General features: G+C 32.4%; 1 long non-coding RNA gene across 1 annotated transcript; it reads left to right on the top strand.

The window, feature by feature from the left end:
- Positions 1 to 440: 440 nt before the first annotated feature.
- Positions 441 to 20,674, top strand: LOC128172208 (uncharacterized). Its single transcript, XR_008242214.1, has 3 exons — positions 441 to 1,130; positions 17,254 to 17,340; positions 20,460 to 20,674. It is a non-coding gene; the product is annotated as an uncharacterized LOC128172208 (long non-coding RNA).
- Positions 20,675 to 26,218: the final 5,544 nt, after the last annotated feature.

Raw genomic sequence — 26,218 nt, 5'->3', positions numbered from 1 at the left:
CAATGATTGTTATTAAGGTTTTCCGCTCTCAGCGGAAAACCTTACTATTATTCTTAAAAATTTTCAAATTTCTTATTATTTTTTTTTTTACTTCTAGACGCCAACTTTGATCCTTAATATCTCGCTCGTTTGTTCAGCGATTGTTTTGAAATTTTCAGGACTAATAACATGCCGCGTGATGTTGTCGTTGCATATTTAAGTTGAGGAAAATCCCTATCCGGTTTTGAGTTATTATCCTTTTAGTAAAATTTAACGACTTCTTTTGTCCAGGGGGGTTTAGCTTTAACGATGACTGGCAGAGTCTCAAAGATGGGCTGGTTTGGAAGCTAATACATTGAATTTGTGCGAGATATATTTTATTTATTATTTAAATGGAAATAAAAGGGGTGGTATAGATGTTGAAACAAAGGTAAGGAAAAAAATAAAAAAAAAACGCGTATTTTCCGTGTTAGTTTTCTACCTGATAAAAATTTGTTATAACATGTATTTTAAAAGTTTTTGGTCTTGCCCAGACCTTTCATTCGGTATACCGAAAAAGGGGCTGGCCCTTATAATTAGGGAGTTAGAGGCGTCCAAAGTTTCTTGTCAATAACTTAAAAAGGAATAAATATTTCTAATGCATTATTGAAGCAAAGTTGTAAAGAAATTAATTTTGAATCCTTCTATAGTATTCAATTTAATGTTTTCGTAATTTATAGTCAGTATTTGCAGAAACAATTGTTGTCAGTTCGGTCCATTTTTGTGGGGGTGCGCACGTTTATGAGGTTATGAAAGGGCTTCTTGTAATGCACTAACTGATACATGTAGCGCGCAAAAATAATTCCACATAAAATTCCCAAATGTTTTTATACATATGTACATTTTCATTTCATATAGATAAACCTCTTTGACCTTATTTTTGTTGTTTGTTTCATAACTGTGCCCCTGTCTATATTTAGATGCATTACGAGACTCAGGTAACCGATCGATAGGAGAGTCGCTAGCTGTATTCAGGCCGTCGCCTAGACGACAGTGCATGTGCTTGTAAAGCTGGACGTACACGATTAACGCCCCACTGTGTTACTGTAACAGAGACATTTTGAATTGTTTCAGTACTGGGAGATGTGTTAATAAAATGGTTCCAATGCATGGTAATTAAACTCAACTTTTCTACAATACGTATACACGGCCGTCATATAAAGCACAATGTGTATTACTGACATGACAATTTAAACGAACGCGGGATTGCTCCCGATAGAACAATTCTTTTAAAGCAAAAAAAAAAAAAATACTGATTTGCGATGGATATAATATAATTATCATCGTGGAGATGATTTTAAAAAGTGAACTTAATATTCGTATACGATAATATTTGAATCCAAAGCCGCTAGTTTTAAGTTACGGTTATTAGGGATATTAGTTATGACTTGCCCCGCGTTTCAGGTTTTTTTACTTGCAAAGCATCTACAAACGAAAATACCAAACAACCTTCAGCAGCAACTTATAAATTATTTATTCCATACACAATTCTAAAGAGGTAATTAAATAAATTTCATAAATGCTTTATACTTGTATTCGCTTCCATGGAAAAAAGTGGCATGGAAAAAATGTTGTTCAATGTTCATCAAATACGTTGTAGCCTTAGCAATCGAAAATAATTAACAAACTGTACATTGATAGATTGACATATCATCAAACATTCAGACCCGCATTGTGTTTTCTTACAAGTTCTATAAAACGTAGACTCAATGACTGAATTCTTTACCGTTTTCCGTCTGGGTTATTTTGAATCACGTGTGTACGTTATGTGTAGCCATATAGATGAACACTTTAAGTGTTTGAATTTTAAAAGAAATTGTGTACATGCAGAGCATTGCAATGCTAGGACAATAACATTCCAACAATGTACGTTGTGAGGCCGGTCAGACTGATACTGGTTCTGCTTGTTCTACAAATAGCGAATGTAAGACGAAGTATTTGGGTGTTATATTTTAAACAAATATAAGTATTGCTTTCTTAAAAGCTTGCATTACTCAACAAAGTATTTTATTGGGATCATTCTTAGTTACCTTAGCTGCATACATGTACCGCTCTGTCTGTATCCCGGAAAAATTGACTACCATCCGAAATTTTTCATACAAGGTCTACAGACTTGCAGCTAACATTACCTTTAAAAATACATTTTAGAATTTGCCGCTGTTTCTAAATTCATTAAAAAGACGCGCAGAATCAAGTGGTTATATGGCGTTTGATATGGGATTTATGACGTCTATTTATATTGTTTTCTTTAAAATTATTTCATTATTTCAAGTTTGTGGGTGGAATGAAATCAGTTTCACATGTTATATGACATAAAGATGTCCTCTCCCCACTTTTTCTCGAAGCAACTATTTTTATAAAATTTACATTAAAAAAAATGAAATTATCATGGAGTTGCCCCCCCCCCCCCCCCATTTTGGTAGCATGTAAAAAAAAACTGGTATGAAATTATGAGTGAAATTTTGAAAATTTTGGAAAATTCAATTTTTTATATTTTTTTGCTTGTCAAGATTTGTTGGATGAGTTTGCCCCCCCCCCCCCCCACTTTCAAAAACGATGCTACGTGCTTGGAAATTACTCATTTCTTTATTCCCCTCTTTAATAATCAAAACAAACTAACAAACATAACCGATCCAGATAAATATAATTACATGTATCAAAAATAAACTTTAAAAACAAACTACACATTCATCCTTCACCCACAATATTGCCTTTTCGATATTTGTCATCGTTGTAGACCCGTGTAACAATCTGTTAAGTAGGTGCTTGCACGAAAAAGAACCCCCTTGCTGATCTACATTTTCATTAACGCATACAAAGAAAAAATATATATTTTGATTTATTTTTGAATTTCTTCTGATTTAAAAAAAAAAAGAGAAGAAATTGGTTCTCAGTCTCTCTTTATGCCTGTTTGTTAGCGGTTAATCCAATTTCATTTTGAATATCCTTTTGTAATTTAAAAAATGCGATGTAAATTTTTTTCATGCAATATTTCGGATAAAGCAATGAAGAGTTGTTTCTTGAAATTTTATTAGACCATAAAATTGTAAAATGCTAACATTGAAAATGCACAATTTCTTTCTTTTTTTAAGGTAAAACTTTATATTGATTTAAAAAATGATTCTTTGAGACAAACAAATTGACATAATCAGTAAGAGTTTGAAAATCTCTCACTGCAGGTCTGTAGCTTTTAGTCAGAAAAAGAATCGGATGGACGACCTAGGACACAGATCGTCCATCCGAATTTCTTAAAAATTGCCATTATTTTCGTACGCGGACGCAATACTCACCGAGACTAAATGGTTCGTATCTTAAGTTTTAAGTTTTAACTGCTTTGAAAGGTAATATTGGTTTTCTGATAATTATGAACAAGAATAATTAAATAAAAGTGGTTAAAATTACAGTAAAATTACCGGCATCGGTCTTCTCCGTGCGCGGATCTAGAAGGGGAAGGGTTCCAGACCCCCCCCCCCCCAGCGAAATTTCTTTCAATTACGTGTACATTATAAACTTACCAAATATGCCTCGGACATCCCTTGGCAAACTCAAATAACCGTCTGACTTTTCAACCCCCACCCCGGAAAAATTTTCTGATCCGCGCATGTTCCCCCTCCTCGAAATACAAAATTATTCTTCAAAACCCCTTGTAAAATTTCCAGGATCTCCGCATATATACTAATAGATTCATTGGCGCTTGCGTTCGATAAAAATGCGTGTCAAACGTTTGCCAGTGGTCTTTTTACCATCGTACCGGGCATAACCACAGTCCCACTCTGTGAATAAAATGCGGCGAATCAAACTAGAGACAACGTGTTAAGATCTGTATTTGCTTATAAACATGTAGTATCATCGTGCAAAATGCACTGTTCAATTATAAATTTTTTTTTACTTTACTTGTAAAATTCAACATCTGTTTCGTAATTTTTTCTCACAGTTTATTTCTTACATAGTTACTTTTTTTTATTTAGTGATTGACACTTTTCAGACTTTATATGTGATTTCAAAGAGACAGAGTGTCATGTCTCAAGGACTGTTAATCTCTTAAAACAACATTGTGCAATTATCAGATTTTCATTTCTTGGACATCAAAGACTCATTGAGTTTATTTAATTAGTTTATATCTGTGAACCTTTCACTCAGCTAACTTATATCAATACCTGTTTATTGCAATTTATACTCATTGTTAAGATTCTTATAAATAGTTATGTACAATTGTCAATGCGCAGTCTGGAATACGGCGGCCAGCCCCGGCCACGTCCGACTCTCCCAGAGTCTTGAGTCCGGAGGCCACTTCTGGCCATATCCGAATTGTTTGTAACATGTCTGTCTGTTAAATTGTTATAATGTTGCCATCGTTGAGTCTCGTTCAATAATGTGGAATCCTGCATCAATTGCCTGTTTATTTCTCTGGAACTGTATACTGGTGGACCTTCGGGAATTCGGCAAACCTACCCTTCGTTTTAGCTTACGGCCCACAGCGCGCCCCAACCGTTTACCTTATACACTTTACGCCAACATTCCCTCACCCCGTTCGTACTGCACACGACCGATGCAGATCCAGACGAATTCTGTATCACCGTAAAATCTACGCGGTCACAGAAATATAATACTTTGTTTCTCAGTGTTTACACATCTAATATTGTACGATGGTCAGCTATCAATTTTTTGTAATACGTCACAAGTATGACGCAGCTACGACGGAAAACCTTATCGTTGCTTGCAACGAGCTCGTCTCTAGTTGGTGACAATTATTATGAAATACTAAATGATACCAATGATATAATTTTTGAGAGAGAAAAATCATTAAAAGTCATGAAATGCATGAAAACAAGCGAAACTTGAATTTAATTTTTTTGTTTTGTTTATGTAGAATATGTTACTCTTTTCATATGAAATAAGAATGGCTTACCTATAATTTGTACACTTTTTTTTACCTGAACAAGAATTCGATTTGCATGCTATTGATTATTTCAATTCATTACTTTATGTTTTAATTTTATTTCTTTAATATTTTTTTTTCTTTTTGTGCATGATATGATAATTCCTGTTGCTGAATGTCTTGTGAATGTAAGTAGCTGAGTCACTCAATATTTCACAAACTGTATTGATATAATATTTAAATGCAGTCTGTCTTAAATTGAGTTAAACCAGACGTAGACGTACTTTTGTCCGCGTGATATTAATTTACGCTATGAACGTGGGCACAAATTTTCCACGGAATTTTTCCCCGTGTACTTAAAGTGCATTTTGGAAAGAAATTTTGAAATTGCATTCATGAATAAGGATAATCGGGAGTTACTACATTATATAAAACTTGCATATACGTGTACGCAAAGTATATCGTTTTTATCTATGCAAACTGTCAAACAAATTTGTATTGAGAATTCACATAATAAATAATTTAATCTCCTAAAGATTTGAATTTTCTGTAAATTTACTTGCATGAAATTTAAAGTTCTCTCAGCTTGAGATAACGACACGTGCCAGACGACAAATAGCCCCAAGCGGGTCTGTCTTTCAAAGACCCAATTAACTAAACGTTAAGACACGTGTTTTTACATCAAGTTTTAGATCCCTTTGTGCTCTGACTTTTAATTGATAAAACTGATCAACTCATAATTTAAACGACATGTGAACCCATAAATTGACAGTTAATAAAGATTCAAAGTATTTTAGTCAGCGTTGTAAAATCTTGACGGCTAACTAATGACTACCGACCAGTGCACAACCGATGATTACTGTTCACTGTGAACAGCTATTACAATTTAAGTCAAAAGTTGGACAAATTCTAGGTAATGAAAATCGCTCAGAACTAAATTTAACAAAAATTATTCGAATGATGTTTTTTTTCATTCAATGAATCCGCGTAAATTTTTACCCGCGGATTAAATTGATACAATTCTGATTCCGCGGAATTATGACTCCGTGGAAAAAAATACGTCTGCAGTACACTTTTTTATGTCAAGTAACTTGCAACTAAATTGTTTGTAGAATATGTCTTTGTTTCATACATCGATTGAGATGGGATTGAGGTCAGGGGGGTATGCTCCCACCCCCACCGCCACCATCACTTTAAAAATAGCGAATTGTGGGGGCCAAATTTGACTGATATCATGTATAGTTCTTTGACGTAATGTATACTGAGGCATTTGTTAAATGAAATAAGTTTAGGTATACCTTAAAAATAGTCAGATTTTAAATAGTACGAACAATTTGGATATTTTTTGCAGTCGTATGTATCCCAACGCCGGAGTTCAATATACTCTCGTTCAACCATCTGCTTGTCGGGGATTTACGGAGACAGCCAAGAATCAGTCTATATTAAGGGGTCGCGTCATCAAGCTGTCACGTGACCTGCCTCTTGCTTGTCGGAGATTAACGAAAACAGTTGAGCAATTGGTTGAACGAGACTAGAGTTCATAATTGCATAGATCCATACAATTTCTGAAATATTTCGATTACTGATACATAGTTTGGTGGAATCAATTCTATTTTTAAATATTACACAACATGATTCATAAAGGTTTGTTTTTTTCGAAATTCTTGTCGGAATAGCCCAAGAATTCATATTATGAAAGTGTGCGTAATTCAAATACAGATTTTAAATTACTTGCCAGGCTAAATAACATATTGTTGATTTTGAAGTGAATAATAATCGATAAAATCAACTCCCGTTAGTACTTCAGTACTTTGTTTAATAAGAAACGGAAACGTTGTGTAATACCATTAACCGCAAACCGTAATTTGAAGGCATAGCCCTCTTATTAAGACTGCATTTTAGTCAAATCTTTCATGAATGTGGTAATCTTTGTGATAAATTTTAATATCTGTACCAAGGTTCAAAGATTCATGGTGACATTTAATCTACCGTTTTTGGGTCAAATTCTCTATCAGTGTATCAATCTTTATCGTGATGAATGGTCATTTCTCTTCGGAGTTGTCTGTTTATGGTGAAATTCAAGTCTGTTCACAGACCTGCATTGAAATTTAATCTTAAAATCTCTGTGTCCTGAAATATTACACTGTCATTGCATTCAGGTGAAAAATATCTGACTTCTGTAACACGCCAGAATATTCAATGAAGCCTAAAAAGTATTTGTGTTGGCTAAATGTTCTGATGTATAAGGATACTGACTTATCGTAGGTCGACTCGGGTCACAGAATCGTGTATTTCTACGTCCAACACCGAATGAAACGAAATACGCAAACTGTGTCAACCATTGATACTACTACCTCTCAATTCTGAGTACCCTGAGTAGGGTGCGCTGCTTGTTAAAAGATAAAGAGATATGAAGTCGAGTAATATTTCAACAGAGTGAAAAGGGGAAAGAAATATTATTACATTTTAGTGAAGATAAAAGAGAAGAAAAATAGTATTTATAATTAAAAGACATAAAAGCACTTTTGCATAATTAAGGCCTGAGGTGGTTCAATTTGCCAACTTCCAGTTTGAAATGATCAACATCTGGAAGTGAGACAACACTACCCGGCAGAGTGTTCCGTTGTACTATAGTAAGAGGGAAAAAAGAATATTTGTAAACATTCTTTGTGGTTTGAATATGCAGAAAAGTAAAGGAGTGAGTTGAGTGAGTAGTCCTACCAGGGGGACGAGTTGAACTGAGGGAATGGCTACCAAGCAATGAATGATCTTGTACATAAGTACAAGTCTGGCATCAGCCCTCCTTAACTGTAGGCTTCTCCAACCTACGCAGCAATGTTAACGCGTCCCGATGCTAAAATACGGCTTGAAAACGATATTATTTGAATCATCGCAAAACTACTTTGACCGGGGGTATTTCTTAAAATATATGTTACATTTATTGACACCGATGTTAAACATTATATTTGATGCATTTTTGTGACGCCATATGTACTTTGTAATCACGTGACGGGCGAATCCTAATATTGCAAATGATGTATTTAAATCGCATCGGCGCAGGTGATTAATGACATTAAATCATACATTTTTTTTAGGAAAAATTCTTTTTTAAGTCATATACTTTGAAGTTCTTGCTTGGGAAAGAAACAAATATTTCGTTTATGGAAGATATTGTTTATACATTCCACAAAATCATCAAAATAATGCACATTTTTACTAATCAAAAGCGATTTACAAAAAGTGGAGTAAATGCGTAGGTTTCCCAAGCACGATACACATTAATACTTATATTCTCTACGAATTTTACGTAAAATATTCTAAAATTGTGTTGATCTTTCACCTGCGCCAAGCTGGTTTTACTTGCATTAAAATGTCTTCATTCGTTTGTTTACATGTAACAGGTAGAGTATCCAAACCACTAGTTTATAAATAGTCTTTTACTTAAAACGAAGCTTTAAAACTGCTGACTATTTGATACAGGTTTTTAATATGAACGAATTTTGTACGTCTAGCAATAACAGCAGCATCTATGTAAAGGAAATGTGCGGTATTATACTGGTTTGATATAATTCACTTTAAACGTTAAGATACATTCCCTGAGAACTATCGACAGGAATGCAGATCGTGACGTCAAAGTTAATTATGACGTCATATCGTATGAAGTACTGACAAGTGACTTTCTACGTATCGCTGTAAAATCAATCGGGAAGCCTTAACATGCCCGCGTAGGGTATGTAGCATACTTGTTACACTTGATGTCCTGGCACTTTTTTGGGTTGAATTCCATATCCCTTGATTTAAGCTGATTTTAGCTGATTCGTTGTTAAATACCTTGATATTATAATTGCCATTTTTTTTTATAAGATAGTACCTTACCCACAAACTATCTACTTATAGACGTATCATATAACCTTTATTGGGGTATCAGCCTCACTACTCTTTGTGTCATTTAATATGGGATATCCCTTTAGTCCTGCCTGTGTCATTTGAAGGGGGCACCCCTTACCTCTTATTGTTTTCTTCCCTAAGGCTATCCTATAACATTTCCCATTGTTCTCAGAACAATAGCTCTTTTAATACCCCCTGTATGGTCGCTATTACTACTTCTTTTATTTAAATGTAGTAGTATAGATGTGTAAAAGTGCGCATAAAATACGTTGACTAGTATTAAGTAATTTCATTGACCTGATAACGTTGACCTAGTTATGAGATTAAGCATATGACTACTGAAAAAAAACCCATCAATGATTGATTCACAGGCGCGTGACGTTATGACGTTAAAATTATTTCTGCTTATGCAAATGTTCATATAACATTAGCTTTTTTACGATTCACGTCATATGTCTTTCCTTGTGTTACATCAAACGGTTATTACTTAACCTAAGGACACACTATTTGAAAAGCTTTAGCTGTCACCCAAATTTCCCATTTTTCAACCCCCATATGTTGTTTTAAATGAGAACCGTATCATATAAGGTTGAATGAATTAAACCTTGCTCCGGTATGCGACATTAAAGATATATAAATATATTACATGGCTTCTAGGGCGACAATATATAAATAGTGCCTGTTTAGGAGGGTAGCAGAAGAAACTGACACCCCGAGGAAACCATTGTCAACTATAATGAATGAAATACATAAATAATAAAAGCATGTTATAAAATCAAAAAGATAACAAAAGTTCCGAAACACAATTAAAACAGATAAACAATAGACATAAAAAGAAATCAAAACAATATCGAGCATAGCGCTTACCTAAAACATGATTCCTACGTGTGAACATTGTTGATTAATAATAAAATATCGAAAAATATAATAGAATAATGACTTAAACTTGTTTTGTAAATTTAGCGGATAAAAATTCTATTTTCGTTTTTGTTTACGCTAACTTATTTATCTCCTCGCGCAGAAGAGTTCTATTTAGCAAAGTGCGGTGAAGTTATTTAAATCTTTAAGGAATAAATTTTAGAGTAGAAATTAATACGCAATAAGCATAATTTAAAGTGTAGAATTAAAAGATTACAAAGTTATTTAATTAAGGCGGACAATTTTTTAGCGAATAACAATTTAACATTGAAGTAATGAAAGAAATTTAAAAACTATCTAATTAATTGGATCAGGGTAAATTATTAAAAAAAAACTATTTCCAAAATATCCCTAATTAAAAAAAATAAGAAATAAATACCTTAAATGAAATTAAGCTTAAATAATAAAAAGAATAAAACAGTAATTTCAAGCTTACCTGAATGAATCAAAATAAAATCCGTAAATCAAATTAAACACTGTCTTTATTCGATTGCCGCAAGATGGATAGTGACTATGTAAAAGTCACTTACCATTGCGGTCAATCTCCGGACTTTAATTTTGACCAATCAGGTAACTTGTTTTAAAAATGTTTACTCCCAATTTCGGCAAAATTTCTTTGATGCTTGACACTTTTAGCTAAGCCAAAGAAGGTGTTACAACAATTACTCGTATTTCTGCGGAGAAGGCCTGTAACAAAGACAGGATTAACTCGAAGCCGAAAGAAAGTAAATAAGTTTTTTTTTGAGGCCGAAATGAAATAAATAAGTTTATCTGTGTGGAATTTCGAAGTGTCAAGCCAAAAGTGCAAAGGCATTTACCTCCAAAAGAACCGAAATAAGAATATCTTTCCTAGTATCTAACATCTTGTCAAAATCTCTTCTGATTGGGAATGTCATCCTTAGTTTACAAAAGATGTGCGAATGAATTAGCTAACAAAGAGAACAAACATTTGTTTTTCAGAAAAATACCTAAAGGAAATTGTGAAAAATAGTATATATATTACACTAAAATAAAATAAAATTTACTCATACATGGGGAAAATCCTAACTGAATATTAGAATTAATCCAAAATATAAAATAAAAAATATCATGATAATAAATTCATGTTAATCATAACTGTTATGTTATTTTTAAGTCAAAACTCAAATTCCAAAATATACCCAAAACTTGCAAACAACACAGCTTTGGCAATAGGAAAGAAAATATTATTTTATGTCAATTACGGAATAAAGCTAGCAATTTAAATGCTTATTTATTTAAGGATTTTTTAATTGATGATAGTCGATGTACAAACTGTGGGTCTGAATCTGAAGGTAATATACATCTATTTCTCGAGTGTCCAAGATACATTCAACAAAGAGTTAAACTTTTTAATCAATTTAATGACATTAATGTACCTTTTCATATTAACTATATTCGTTATGGTAGTTCTGACTTTTCATACAACTTAAATTGTAAAATCGTTTCTTATAATTAGTTATATTATAGCTTCTAAGCGTTTTGACTTTCTGTTACTTCTTATTTTTTTTTACTGGTTCTTTTAAATGGGCTGTCTCATGACATCAATATTCTATGTCTGTCTGTCGGTATGAATGAATGAGGTGATGGGTTTATAAATGTAGGAATGAATGTGTTAATGTATATGCTAAACAAAAAATTAACTTACAATTCATAATCATATGACAAAAGTCAAGATTATTAATAATTATCAAATTATCCTTTGTCTTGTATACAAAAAATATCAATAATATATCACTCTGTAAACTGGTGAATTATACTATATACTATAAACTATATTTTATGATTATTTTATAACACCACTTCTTGACTTTGTATTTTGGAGAGGGTTTATATAGGCTTTGCTTGTTGCCTAATCAATTTGATTACTCAATAAAATATGTTTGAATTAAATTACATGGGGCTTTCTCGAACTTCTTAAAGAATAGTCCGAGAATTCATATTCTATAAATGTGCGTAATCCAAATACATATTAAAAACTACTTGCCAAGCAAAATGACATATCGTTGATTTTAAAATACTAGTAAATGATAATCGATAAAATCAACTCCCGTCAGTACTCCAGTACTTTGATTAAGGTTTTGTTTTTATAAGGTGTTCTTAATATCATTCTGCACAAAGCAGCAAATTAAGCATTCGAACTATTTCAAAAGACTTCTAAAGAAATGCGCCCAGTTTGTATTCCACATTGAAAAACAGCGATCATAAGGCTACTTTACGTATGCATGACAACAACTGTATCTCGATTTTGATTGCAACAAAGACTGACATTGAGTCCAAGTTCTAGAGCTTTTTGTAAAGAACTGTCCCAACACTATTGCGTGATTTTTGTGTTTAGGACTGTATGTGATTCACTGCGTCGTCGAGATTATGCGTGATAACAACTGTATCTTGGCTTCGATCGCAACAAAGACTGAAATTGGGTCAAGGTATTAGAGCTTTTTGTACAAAAAAATCTTAAACTTAGACCCAATGTCCCAACACCATTGTGTGATTTTTGTGTTGAGGAGGTCGTGTGATATCTGATATATATTATTAAGTCATTCTAAAGTAACAAAGACAAAGTTCATTATTCCGAAACCCAATATAATGTTTATAATCCAATTTTAAGAATATCAAGAGAAATGTTAACTTGATACACGGTAAATGCTGCTGAAAAATCCTCACAATATCTAAACTGTAGGTTAGGCATATGCGTTAACTATTTTTGATATAGAATTAACATATTTTTAAATGTACGATGTGATTTTTCAAAATTAACATTTTATATATACTGTTGGTACATGTGTCTGTTTTTTCATGTACAAAAAGACATGTATTTTTCTGTAAATGTTAATTTCTAAACAAATGTTACGATTTTCTCATAAGCGTAAACTATTTTTGATATAGAAGTAACATATCTTTAAACGCGCAATGTGATTTTTCAAAATTAACATTTTATTTATACTGTTCGTGCATGTGTTTGTTTTTTTATGTACCAAAAGACATGAATTTTTCTGCTAATGTTAATTTCTAAACAAATGTTACGATTTTCTCATTGATTTTTGTTTAATGCACATGGCAGGTCACATGGCTTTCCCACATTACAAATCGGGGTCGTACGTATTGTTTTGAATTTGTAAGAGTGTAATGGAGCGCTCGTCCATATTAATGGATATTAATAAATCATCATTAAAATTAATATTAAAAATACATTAAAACCAAATTACTTTCACCGTTTTTCAAAAACAACACATTTTACAATATTTGACAAACAAATAAGTTAAAAATAAATTTGAAAAAAGTATTTAAAATCATACATGAGTTTATTATTAGTCCCCTACCGGTTTCACCGGAGGGCACTATAGCTTTTCTCTGCGTCCATCTTTCTGTCCGGCTGTATGTCCCTTTTCAGTTTTCCACTCTTTTCTTCTTGATGCGTTTGAGGAATAAAATGGAACTTGCTAAAAACAGCTTCAAAATGTCAACTACAGATCAAGTTTACACTTTTGTAGCGTCTGGTTGACATATTTTCCAGAAAATTAATTGTTTATACTCCAATTTGTAATGTTCGTGTCCGTTAATGGGTTCGGTTCACGTGGGTATTGAATATACGAGGCCAGTATGTGGTTAATATTTATATCGAGCATTACTTGTCCATTCATTTGATCATTTCTAACCAACAAACAAATTATGTGAAATAGTACAAGTATTATGTTGTTAATTTAATCGGCAGGTATTTCTGTATTATAACAATCGGGTTCGTTATCGGTATGGGCTGTTTATCTGTTTGGTTTGATTTGGGGTACAGAAGACGATAAGAAATGTTTTTGTGCATAACAGTGCAATGTTTTCACAAATTTCTGTCAGCGAATACTAAATGGACTTAGCGAAATTACAGGAGATAAAATAAAAGCGTATTATTTTACTCACTTTGTATTTAATTTCGATATCAACTATATACATGTAGTTTGATTTGCCACTGTTCTTTTATTTCTGAATAATAAAACATGACATCTCGTTTATAATTGTTTGAAATAGTTATATGCTCCGAAGCTTCCACATAATAATACAAACCGGTAGAGGGGACGTGTGTTGTTTATGCAAAACTTTCATGCAATGCTGGTTTACATTGATGATATATATGTCTAGAGACCCATAAAACCCCTAAAAATAAGCTGTTAATACAAAAATCATTTAAACGCAATCGCATCACTGAAGTATTTTTAAAAACATGCCATTACATTACGATATAAACTATGAATCAAAAAGTATGTACACAATTTAGTGGGTCTTATTGATCCTAGAGCATTTGCAGGTTAATGTATGTCCGGTCGATATTCGAATTACGCGATGATGACCGATACCAATGGACAAATCGTCAAAAGACATTATAGCCAACCCTTTTACATGGTTTCGTACACAATTAAAACATATTTGCAAAATTTTGTCAAGCAAAAAATGCATAGTATTAAAGTATCACTTATCGTAGTGAATTCTTCTGCAGAGGAAAATTAGTCTCTGTTCATTGCTCAATAGCAATAAATCTTACACAGCTGCCATATTAAGGCTTTAAGGGTAACCTTCAATTAACAGACCTTATAATCACATTTAACAATATGCTCAAAAGAATAACGATGCGAAAAACTAGCACTACTGGCTCTAAACAGTACTGAAAGTGCCATTTTTTGCTGATTATTTCTGATATTTACTGATATTGTACTGTTAGTGCTCAGAATTGCTGATATTTACTGATAATTTTACTGTTGTTACTAATAATTGCTGTTGGTTCTGATATTTACTGATATTTACTCATGCTTTTGCTGCAAGTTCTGATAATTACTGAGATTTACTGTTGTTACTGAGAATTGCCGATAATTACTGAGAATATTTTAAGGCCCAAAACATTGTCTTTTAATCAAATAACACATATTTCAGATTTAACACAATTTATTTAATTATATATTCTTTTTTATTTACTTGATATTCAGATTCTTATGAACCTCGGAAGCTCACATTTTAGACTTAATATTAGAAAGCCGGTCAAAAACTGGTAACTTAAATTAGGCAGACTAAACAAAAAATTTAATTTCTAAATGCGGTGGACGGTTTTTTTTCAACAATGAAAAACACCATATTTCCTTACATAATAATATATTTTCAATATAAAGAAGATACCCAGTCAGGACTTCAAAATGTATTTGAGGTTTTACTTCACAGAAAGATTAGCGAGGCAGTATTTGTGTATAGTATACATACTTTCAGCAGATCATGAGGTTTGAATGTCGCAATTCAACCTTGTAAATTGTCAGTCTGCCAACTTGTGTATGACTTTACGAAATATCCGTATACAGGTATCCATGTTTTTGAGAATATTTATATAAAGTGAAAAGTGTTATTTTTATTGACAACAATATAAATAACGTATTAGAATGATTTTCATATTCATAATTTTAGTTGTTGCGCGTTTAATTGATTCAAATAAAGCTGGATATATAATATTTTTTACTACATGTAGAATTCCCTCCTCTCTCTCTCTCTCTCTCTCTCTCTCTCTCTCTCTCTCTCTCTCTCTCTCTCTCTCTCTCTCGCAGATAATCTACTATAAGTAAATTTTGAGGCGTCAATGCAGAAAGGCATAAGCATGATATAAAGTCCCATTACAGAATCACAACCGTTGATTGCAACAGCGATTTGATTTTAAACCTCTCTCTCTTTCTCTTTCTCTCTCTCATTCTCTTGTACAAATACTTTATTCATGCGCTAGTATGCAGTAATATGACCAGCAGCTATTTATAAATTTGAAAAAAGGACATACGATTTAACTGATTTTCCTTAATATATGAACGCTTAGATATTTAATCTCCACGCTTAAAAGCAAGCAAAAAAAATCTTTTGAAAAATCTTGAGAAGCTATACAATTATATAGCTTTTGAAGATTTTAAAATTAAAGCGCTTAAGCTATATTGAACGTTTTTCATGTTTTCTTTTTTTTAATTTTTCTCTATATAACATATACACACACACACACACACACACACACACACACACACACATTTCATCTTCTTATCTATTTTCCTAATCTGAAGTTTATAAGCAAGTTCAATTTTCTCATGAAACAATGTTAAAAGTTCAAAAAGCTGAATCCAGATTGTGATTTTCTTCTTTCCCTCAACGTCATGGTTTACCTTTGAAACTTTCTTTTGCTTTTATTAATGTAAAAATATCATTATTAACTGAGTTGTTTTTGCTATTAATTATTATATTATATTATATTATATATAATATTAAATATTATTTTTAAGAAAAATCCACAAGCAGTTTAAGGTACCTCACTACACCTAGACTTATACTGTTTAAGACAGTAGGTCACAACATGATGATTTAAATGTTTTGTTCAATTGTTTATGTGAACCAGTTTGCTGTAGCTCAGTATCAGGCTTGTGACTTCCAGATCATGAGTTCAAATCCGCCTTGGCCTTTTGTTAATAATTACTGAATAAAATTCTTGAAAATATAATTTTTATCAAAAATTGTATATGTTTTAATTCGCCTATTTGACTTGTACATTTCTTAACTATTATGCTATTTGTCACAATCAATTTATTTTCTGCTCAAACTATTTCAGGGTATAGTGAGCCACCTTCAAATCAATAAAAAGCCATAGAAAAAAATCAGTTTGATCAATTGCAACAAGTGTGCATCACACTTTGTAGTCTTTACCTTCATCAAAATTATTGAGAGGACAAAGTACATGTAAATTGATCAGCATGAAAAAGTTTACAATACATGTGCTACTTGCCTCATTTTTAGCGATCGTAATTTTCTGTCACACTCTTCTCCAGTGAAATTATGGCCCTCTAGACACATCATCTCCGATACTTTCTGCCACGCATGTTTCTGTGTTGTCAAATTGGATAAAAAAAATTCCAGAGTGTTCTTTTTTCAAAGTAATCAAGCACATCACTGCTTCGTTGCTCCATTTATTTACAACAGAGTATGAAATGTATTGATGCATCACTCACTTGCTGAAATCAAAATAGGTAACAATCGGCGAAGATAATTGACCGACCTTTCATCCTTTCTCTTTTAATACACGTGTAATATATCTTCTGTCGCACGGCTAAGTAATGTTGTCATGATCTAGTGACATTATTTTAAATCAGCCCACCCCTTCTCTCTCTCTCTCTCTCTCTCTCTCTCTCTCTCTCTCAGAATAATCTACTAAAAGGTATTTTGAGAGGTCAATGCAGAAGGCATAAGCATGATAAAGTCCACTTACAGAATCACAACCGCTGATTGCAACAGCGATTTGATTTTAAACCTCTCTCTCTCTCTCTCTCTCTCTCTCTCTCTCTCTCTCTCTCTCTTAAAAAAGATGTTGCTTTAAATATGAATTAAATCTACATAGGAGTTGGAAGCTCTGTGGTTAAAAATTGTGGACAAGAAAGAAATTTATATTAAAATGAACACTGTTCATTAAATGAAAATGCATTTTCCAAAAGTTTGCTGAAAGACATTAATCTTAATAATAAAAAATGTTAATTTTACAGAAATTGATGCCTCTGCCACAAATGCCACCACTGCTGAAGATTGGTGTAATATTGATGAAGACTCTGTAGGCATATCTAAGAAAAAAGGTTCTTTTTTTTTTTTTTACAAAATGTATTGAAGGAATTAATATCCTATTGCTTTATCAAATCTTCTAAATATCTTATCAAATAAGTACGAAAGCCGAGAAGGATCATTCGAGATTCGAGATTCGAAATACGAGATTCGAAATACGAGATTCGAGATTCGAAATTCGAGATTCAATATCTAAATTAACCAATCAAATCATGGATCTGAAACCTGTATCCTAGCAACATCAAACTGTTCTAAATAAAGATCATTCGTACATGCTCTTTCCTACTAATAAATGTCTTAATAGCTCTTATATAGTGGTTATAAAATGGTTAAATTAACATTGATGAATTATCCCCACACAGTATAAACAATTACATTAGAAATAACACTGTTGGCTTTGCGAATCTAAGTGGTTTTGTTTGCCCTGTATGTATTTCCCTCCGAACAATTTTAACCCGAAGTGTATTCGCCCCAACTGTGTAAAAATCGGCTAGCGAAGACAGATCTGTTTAATCTTAATGTTTTAGCTATGAAACGAAACTAAAAAAAATAATCGACATGTCAAAATATAGGTTATGATAAAGTTTTAAACCATAGAAGATATAATGATTTACAACCTCAAAGACAAAAATCCAGATAAGAATAGTGTATTGTAGGGTATGGCAATGCCATTGTCGATATGAGAGAGAGAGAGAGACAGACAGACAGACAGACAGAGAGTTTTGTAGTGTCAAATTCAGTTTGATTTAGAATTTGAAATTGATTTGATTTGTTACAAGCATATATAGACAATAATTAAGCCTCTAAAACGAGAAAAGAGAGGAGGTAGCTAGGGTAGGGCAGACCAACTAGCAAGCTTTAATTTTAACGGTGTTAGCGCACCTGTGATTTACATCGACTCTCTCTCTCTCTCTCTCTCTCTCTCTCTCTCTCTCTCTCTCTCTTTCATCTCCTAGCATTTCCTTTTCCGTGAGGTGGCTTGGGGTATTTGTGATGTCTTACATTAGCTAGCGAAAATGATAAAAAAAAATGAAATTTTCTTTAAATTGTGTGCGGATGTTGTACGCCAATAATCTGTTTTCAGTATATACATTTCAAGAGGGGGGGGGGGGGGGTCGGCTATATAGTCCTCATTAATTTGTCAGTTATTCTGGCCTGATTATATATTAATTAGAGCTGCGCTGGTGCATATATTTACCCAAATGGACCAAAATATAACCAAATGAATCTACAAGTTTTGACAAAATTAGTTTTAAACGTACGACTCTTTTTTTCAATTCTAATCGGGTATGTCCTTTAGAAAAATCTTGAACCACACACATTTTAGCAATTAAAACGACAATTGCTTCATTTTTTTATGGGGAGGGAGGTGGTGCCGGTAAAAAGGACATGTATTGCTTGTGGCAGTTGTGCTATACTCTTATTTGTTAAAATAGGTAATACTACATATTGATATAAAATTAAAGTTTCCAATTACACTGTACATAGCTTCTATCACGCATTTTGACCCGTGCGATAGTTTAAAACAATTTTCAAAGCATTTAATGTAATTCAACCGATCATTTTTGAAATTTAATTTTCTGGATCCCCACCTGATACGTCCGCCTTCTAGTATATTAGAATTACATGTACGTTGACCATATGTACACATTAACTTAATCGGCTATCATATGGGGCGATAACATTTTTTATCAATGTTTTTGCAGGATATGTAACAAATAACAGCCTATTTGTGGGTTTTTTCACTGATTATTTGAGATAATTTGCCGCCATCTTTATGCATTCCACCCACCACTCACAGTTTCTTTATTTCAATTTTGGTGTTCTGTGTGTATGGCGACAAATTGGTAAATTTGCACCACTCACCCCTTGTAGCTTCATCCTGATTACATTTTATCTGGCTAAGTGTAATGTAGTAGTATATTAAATACACACATCTTTGTTTGCAGTGCTTATTTACATCTTTAGAGATTTACTTACAAAAAAAATAAACATTTGTATGACTTATATATAATTATTGTCAATTTTGGTGCGGGGGGGGGGGGGGGGGGGTAGGAAACTACAGAGAAACTTAACTTGGCTGTGAAACATATGCTTTTATTCTTTCTTGTTGATATATCAATGAATGAATTATAACAAAATATATGTACAACAATTAATTTTGAAATATTCATGAACAATTAAATAAAGGGTTTTACTGTTCTCTGCACAAGAAATCGGCAATGTGAACAAACTGGCACCCTATCATCCCTACCTTTAATTGTAGAGAGTAGGTATCCTTCTATATTGAAAACAATTCCAAAAGTAAGACTTATAATAAGTTGTTTACTGAGGAAAAGGAAAAAAATTGTATTTATTAATAATTCCGTATGATGTGATAATATCTCAATGATTTGTTTATAATCATAGTACTAGTCTATCACTGTATGCATACATAAAAACGATAAGTAATGCTTATATTTATTAGTGAAACAGGACAGATTATTTATATTTAGATTATTTAGATACATGTACTAATCTTCATGCAGGGATCTAGAAAGGAGGGGGTCAGGGGATCTGGACCCCCTCCTCGGGAAAATTGGAGCTTATGTAATTTACATAGTAAAATTTTTTTTAAAATTGGCCGAGGACCCCCTACAGAAAAAATTAGCTACGCTTATGAAGTTCTCTACCATAACCGCATTTTTACACAAAAGGGGTGAATAAACCCGGGTTTTAAACTATTACTGGTGGTGAAATACCTTAGGGTTCAAACGCATCAGGTGGAAATGCACCAGGGCAAACAAAATCACTTAGATCCGCGAAGCACACTGCATTATTACTAGTCTATTTAGATATTCTGTGTAAAAGTAAATACAAATAATTATTTAGTTAGGTAGGGAGAAGTGAACATAGCATTTATTTGTATATAAAAGCACGTACGTATGATTTTTATTTAGAACAGTTTGATGTGGCTAGGATACATATTTTCATATCCTTGATTTGATTGGTTAATTTAGATATTGAATCTCGAATTTCGAATCTCGAATCTCGTATTTCGAATCTCGTATTTCGAATCTCGAATCTCGAATGATCCTTCTCGGCTTTCGTAAATAAGCTTTGAATTTGTAATATTTTTCTAATCTTTTTATAGAGCTTAATTAGTAAATGACCGTACTATGCTCACATAGGAGAACCAAACACAAAAAGACCACCCTCCAAAAAAGACGACAACAAGAACCATCGTGGATAGTTGAAATATACAGCAGAATTAAAGACCATGCACGCAGAGCGGATGGAGTTAGATAGAGAGAAACTTAAACTAGAGGAAAGGAGGGTTGATGTGTAGGAAAACTATTAAAAGACAATTAAAACTAATAACTGATGTGTTCATTTATTTATTTACCTAATTGATTATTTTTTTCATTTTTTTATTTTAAATTTATTTATTTACTAGCATACATTTAATGTGTCAAATCCTCTTGTTCATCTGATGTCATAGATAGCTACAGTTTACTTATTAAAAGTGAAATTCTTAAGCGAAGTTAGAAAATCAGATATTTGTTGCATATATACTGGTATATTGTAGATGAAAAAAAGAAGTTTTTTTCTTTATACACATAGAAATACTTTACCTATATATTACTATCAATTAATTAATTACAGTGTAAAAGATCATTATAATAATTCATGTATTATTTTTAACTCGGCATTTATATGCAATTCTGAAGATTTGATGAAGAGTTTTGTGGACTTTGTGTTAATGCCCCTTTATAGAGAGCCATATTTCATTGATAAAGCTCAAAAAATAGGGTATGGTAGTTGAACTAAACAAACTTATATTAATCAATATTTGCATAAAAATGATGCAAAATTTGGTTGAAAATGGCCAAGTTGATGCACTTCAGGATAAATCAGTAAAATAAAAGATGTGTTAATTTTGGAAAGCTTTGACAGATGCAAAAACAATGGATAAAAGAACAATTCTGATCAAGATAGCTTAATAAACACATAATTGACTAATTATCTCAAATGATCTAGCTTAAACAAATATCCCACTAAGTTCTGCAGAAAGCTAACGCATATTATATATTTTGGATGAAAATTACAATTTTTTCTGTAAAAGTTACAACATTAAAAATTGATTGGCATACACATACTGATACTTTGCATGAACTATAATCTATCGCAACAAATTCATTATTTCTTTGCGTTTTTCAATACCTGAAATGTTTTCAGCACTCCTCTCAGAAATCTCAGAAGTCTCACTCCCACTCTCATTCACATTCTCATCCCTCTCAAACTCAACCATGTCTTCATCAAAACTCTCATTCATTAAAATAAAATTATGTAAAACACAACAAGTCACTATTACACCAGAAATTGCCTCAACATTTCTCATATCTAGAAATTCTAACTTTCTTAATTTGCCTTTTAACAAGCCAAATGAACGTTTAATGACCACTCTGGTTGAACTGTGGGCTGCATTGAATTCTTTTGCTCTGATATTAAGTGGCCATTATCACGAAAGGGTGTCAATAACATACTTGATAAGGGGTATGCTGAATCTCCCAATAGATGGTACTTACCTGGGAGATTCTGGAGAGCATCATGAAGAGGGCTATTCCTGAAGACTCTAGAGTCATGGACATAACCAGGATACCCATAAAATAATTTCTCAGATATTTGAGTGCATTCTACATCTGAAATCGGCCTTGAAATGAGATTTTTTAGAATCTGATGCCTTTGCATGACCTCTGTAAACTTTGACAGGTAAAGATGCAAGTTACCCTTGCTTGCACCAAATCTATCTGAAACACTGCAGAATGTCTCAATGACATCTCTGGCCCAATTAGCAGTAGTAGTTTCTGAAAATACAAAGTTGCATAATTTTTTAAGCTATGCAATTAATTGGTGAATGCAAGGACCTTAGTATAACATGAGCATCATTTAAATAGTGTACCAGTAATAACAGTTTGAGTAGAAACTAAATAAAACCCATTACTACATTTGGAAATATCTTTGATTAAAATAGATGATTTATATGTATTGTTTTCAAGTCATCAAAAGACCTCTAACATATATGAATTTCTATACAAAGAGTAAGGGAAGGAGTTGTAGTTAGTAATTTCATAGTGACCAACCATAATTTTTACACTACTTTTGGCCAAAATACTGGGTGCAGCATAATTTTCACTCTTTTAATTGCTTTATTTCTTCTCCCATTAAAAGAAGTTTATATGCATGTATGTATATTGTACTTGTGAAATTTAAAGTTGAAAACTGAGATTTTTTTTTCTCTTCAACCATAATAGCTTGACAGAAGCTGATAATAACATTGTACACACTATGTTTATGAAAGTGTAGTGGTGGGATTCGAACCCACAAGTCCCTATAAATAAGACAGTTAGGGTACAAAAACAGAGGGTTATAACATACACAAACACTTCGGTAAAAGATAGAATAGGGAAGGAGTACATGTACAGGGTATTAAAGACATACAAAAAGATAAAACACACGTCGTATGTACAGCACAGACATCACTGATCAATGTTTGACTTCAAAATAGACGAGTTTACTTACTTACTTGAAATAAATCAATCTAGCATTAAAACTATACACAACTTATTAGTATAACTATAGATACATGTATCTTATAAATGTACAAAATAACCCATTCTTACAAGTTTAAAAAAAAAAGAGAAATATTTCTGAAGATTTAGAGGTATCAACTGAGTAGTTTATTGTACTGGTTTTTTTTTAATGACATAGTTTTCAATATTTAGTTGATGCATCCGAAAGATCTAAAGAAAAATAAAAATAGACTGAGATCTTATTTTACAAATCAAGAGTATTTTCAAGCTGGAGAGATCGATGTAAAAATAAGTTTATCACTTAACAAATTTACATACCCAATAGTTCAATACCTCATAAGATGACCTTGTCATCTTAAAATGTGCTCTAAACATTGGATCTGTATATGTTGGTACTGTCTCTTCCACATAATTCTCAATTCGTCCTGGTCCAAAGGGAATGCAACTTTTATCAGATATACAAGAGCTAATCATGGGGAAAACTTCCACAGCCGTTGTCAGGTAGTCAAATTGCATATCTTCATAACCACAGTCACTTTCCAGCAATGGCAAAATTGGAGTTATACTGACAAAAATAAAAATGGATAATTTTCTTTCAACTGATATATGTTATATAGAAAACACGAAAAGCATGAATCTAATATAGCTTAAGCACTTGCATTTAAAAACCCTCAGAAGCTATAAATAGGTTCAATATTTGTGTGCCCTATCTTTATATAGATAAATACTATTCATAGATAGGATATAAACATCTCTCTAATTCCATATAGGCCTTTACAAAAACATTCAGAGGCCTGTGCTGCTTATAGTACAGAATATCTCAGCAAAATAACTTATTTGCAGTACACTTACAAAGTTTTGGTGAGTGTTGATTTACACAAAAACCATTTATAAAATCATTCTTTAGGTGATACACTATTTAAAATCATATACTTACCCCACTCTTTGAGAACCACTGCTCAAAGACATGATGGATGGAAGCAGACAATTTTGAGATGCAACAGACGAACCACTTAAATGATACTCTGTTTTTTAACGTATGATAACAGAGCGAGAAAATGGTACAATATATTACATCTCTTGATTGGGCTAACCTTTGATCCATAATCTCTCCACAAGACATCTTGGATAACATATTTCAGAGAAAAGATTGTAATTGATTTGTGCCAATAGAAACTTCCCCAGTATAGTTAAAGTTTAGAATCAAGCCCGGTTTATGATTCCGAATTCATCACCGATGTTTATTTTAAATCACATCTCTCTACATACTTTCAGAAATTTTAAAATGAATAATTAGTTACCAATTGGACGCCATTTTTGTTCCAAGGGCGAGCGCTCGCTTCCGTTCAGCACATCACTGTTCACCACTGTCGAATGCGACAGCGAGCGCTTGCGTTGTTGAACACGCCTCCGGTTTCATTGTAATCTTCGGGAGTTTTGAACAATGACCATAGAGACATAGGTACATACATTTTAAATAATCATTGTGACGTCATATAACATCAAGTATATGTTGCACTTTTCAGAGTTCACTATGACGTCATAGTATACGCGTTTTGTAATAGTACGGGAATAACATAAAATATATTCAAATATTATATAATTGTCCATGCAAAACATAAAATATATTCAAGCATTCATTTTTTTTAATGCATTCAGTTTTGGTTTATATAATGAAATGAAATGTTTTTTTTTTTTGTTTCACGTTCTTTCTAGGTTGTTGTTTTATAAAACATATAGATAGGACACACTGTAAAGTTCGGAAATATGTTTTTGGCACTGTTTCTGAGATGTCCGCTAACAGCCTTGCAATGGTATTTTGTTTAACATTAATCATTTCTATCTCTCATAGAATACATATATTACCGTTCTAATTGCTTATTATTGCCAGCGATATATAACAGCGATGTAGATTAAAAACAAATCCCGGGTATCAAAAACGCTTTGTAAAAGTCGAACCGATATTGTAAAATCCGTATTTTGACGTAGTGCGATACTCGGACTACTTTAAAAGAGATCAAGATTTTTTCAGTCCGCAATAGCCCTTATGCACTACTCTTGATGATAACGTCAAATCGCTCATGCCGATACTTTTGCCTTATACAGGGTATAGATATATCCGGTATATCGCTATTTAAAATATGCTACATTTCTAAAAATGTAATAATATAATAAGTAATATATTAATAAATGATATAAAATATTTGAAATATGTTAGGACATAATCAAACGGCATCCATACATTCTGAAAGGGCCATTGTAATTGTTGTTACATGGACCCATTTTTTATTCTGGCGATCATTTCAATTCGATGAAATTAAATACAATTTAAATTTCATGCACCATTTTTACTTATTATATCTTGGCCTAGATACAAATGGAGTTTTAACTAAATTGTAAATGTGTCTTCATTCCCTACCATATCATAGAGCATGTGGGTGACGGAGTTAGGTTCATAAGATATAATAAGCACGCGTGATAAACGTCGTATTCAGAGGGTTTATTTGAATAATAATAACAATATTTTTGTTAATAAGTTTATAAATTATATTGTTTCAGATTATATTTAGTGATTGCAAATGATAAAAACCACAAAAAATAATTTACAGAGAAACGCGGGAGGTTTTCTGCTTATGGTGACGGAGTTTGGGTACTCGGGGATATATATATATATATATATATATATATATATATATATATATATATATATATATATATATATATATATATATATATATATACGGTTACCACCTTAGCTGTACCTGAAGTATGTAAAACATACGGCTTAGCGCCGTCATGATTTTGCAGGCTGTTTTTTGAACAGCCTGCAAGTTCATGCTCTTTGTATTTGAGTATCGTTTACTTAACCGTAAATCTTTTCACAAAAAAGAAACTACAATGTTTCAGCTTTCATTTGGTGTATAAATTTTTAATGTAGACAATAATAAAAAGGAGTAATTAGATATCAAAGGTGGGTACCCTCTCGGAGTGTATATCGAATAGGGTAAAAACACCGGCTTGCTGGATTATGCTGGTTTTTGTCAATTCTCATTATTAAATGAGATATATAAGATGATGACTGTACTATCTATCTATGTAAGGAATACTATTACATCTTTGATTGAAAGATCTCGCGTTAAATCTCCTGCTTTTATTCATAATCACTGTTTTTCTATTTTACCTGTGCAAGTTTTACAGTTTGTTTTGATGTATATAAACACGCATGCTCAGTGCATCAAAAATGTTATAAAATAGGTCATTACAAAATGGCGTCTATCTTCGCTTCGAAATGCTGTTCTGTGATGTTTTTGATGATTCG

This window comes from Crassostrea angulata, chromosome 2 (assembly GCF_025612915.1).
Source record: "Crassostrea angulata isolate pt1a10 chromosome 2, ASM2561291v2, whole genome shotgun sequence".
Classification (NCBI taxonomy): domain Eukaryota; kingdom Metazoa; phylum Mollusca; class Bivalvia; order Ostreida; family Ostreidae; genus Magallana; species Magallana angulata.
Note: the sequence above shows the minus strand (reverse complement) of the source record. Positions and strands in the feature narration are given on the sequence as shown.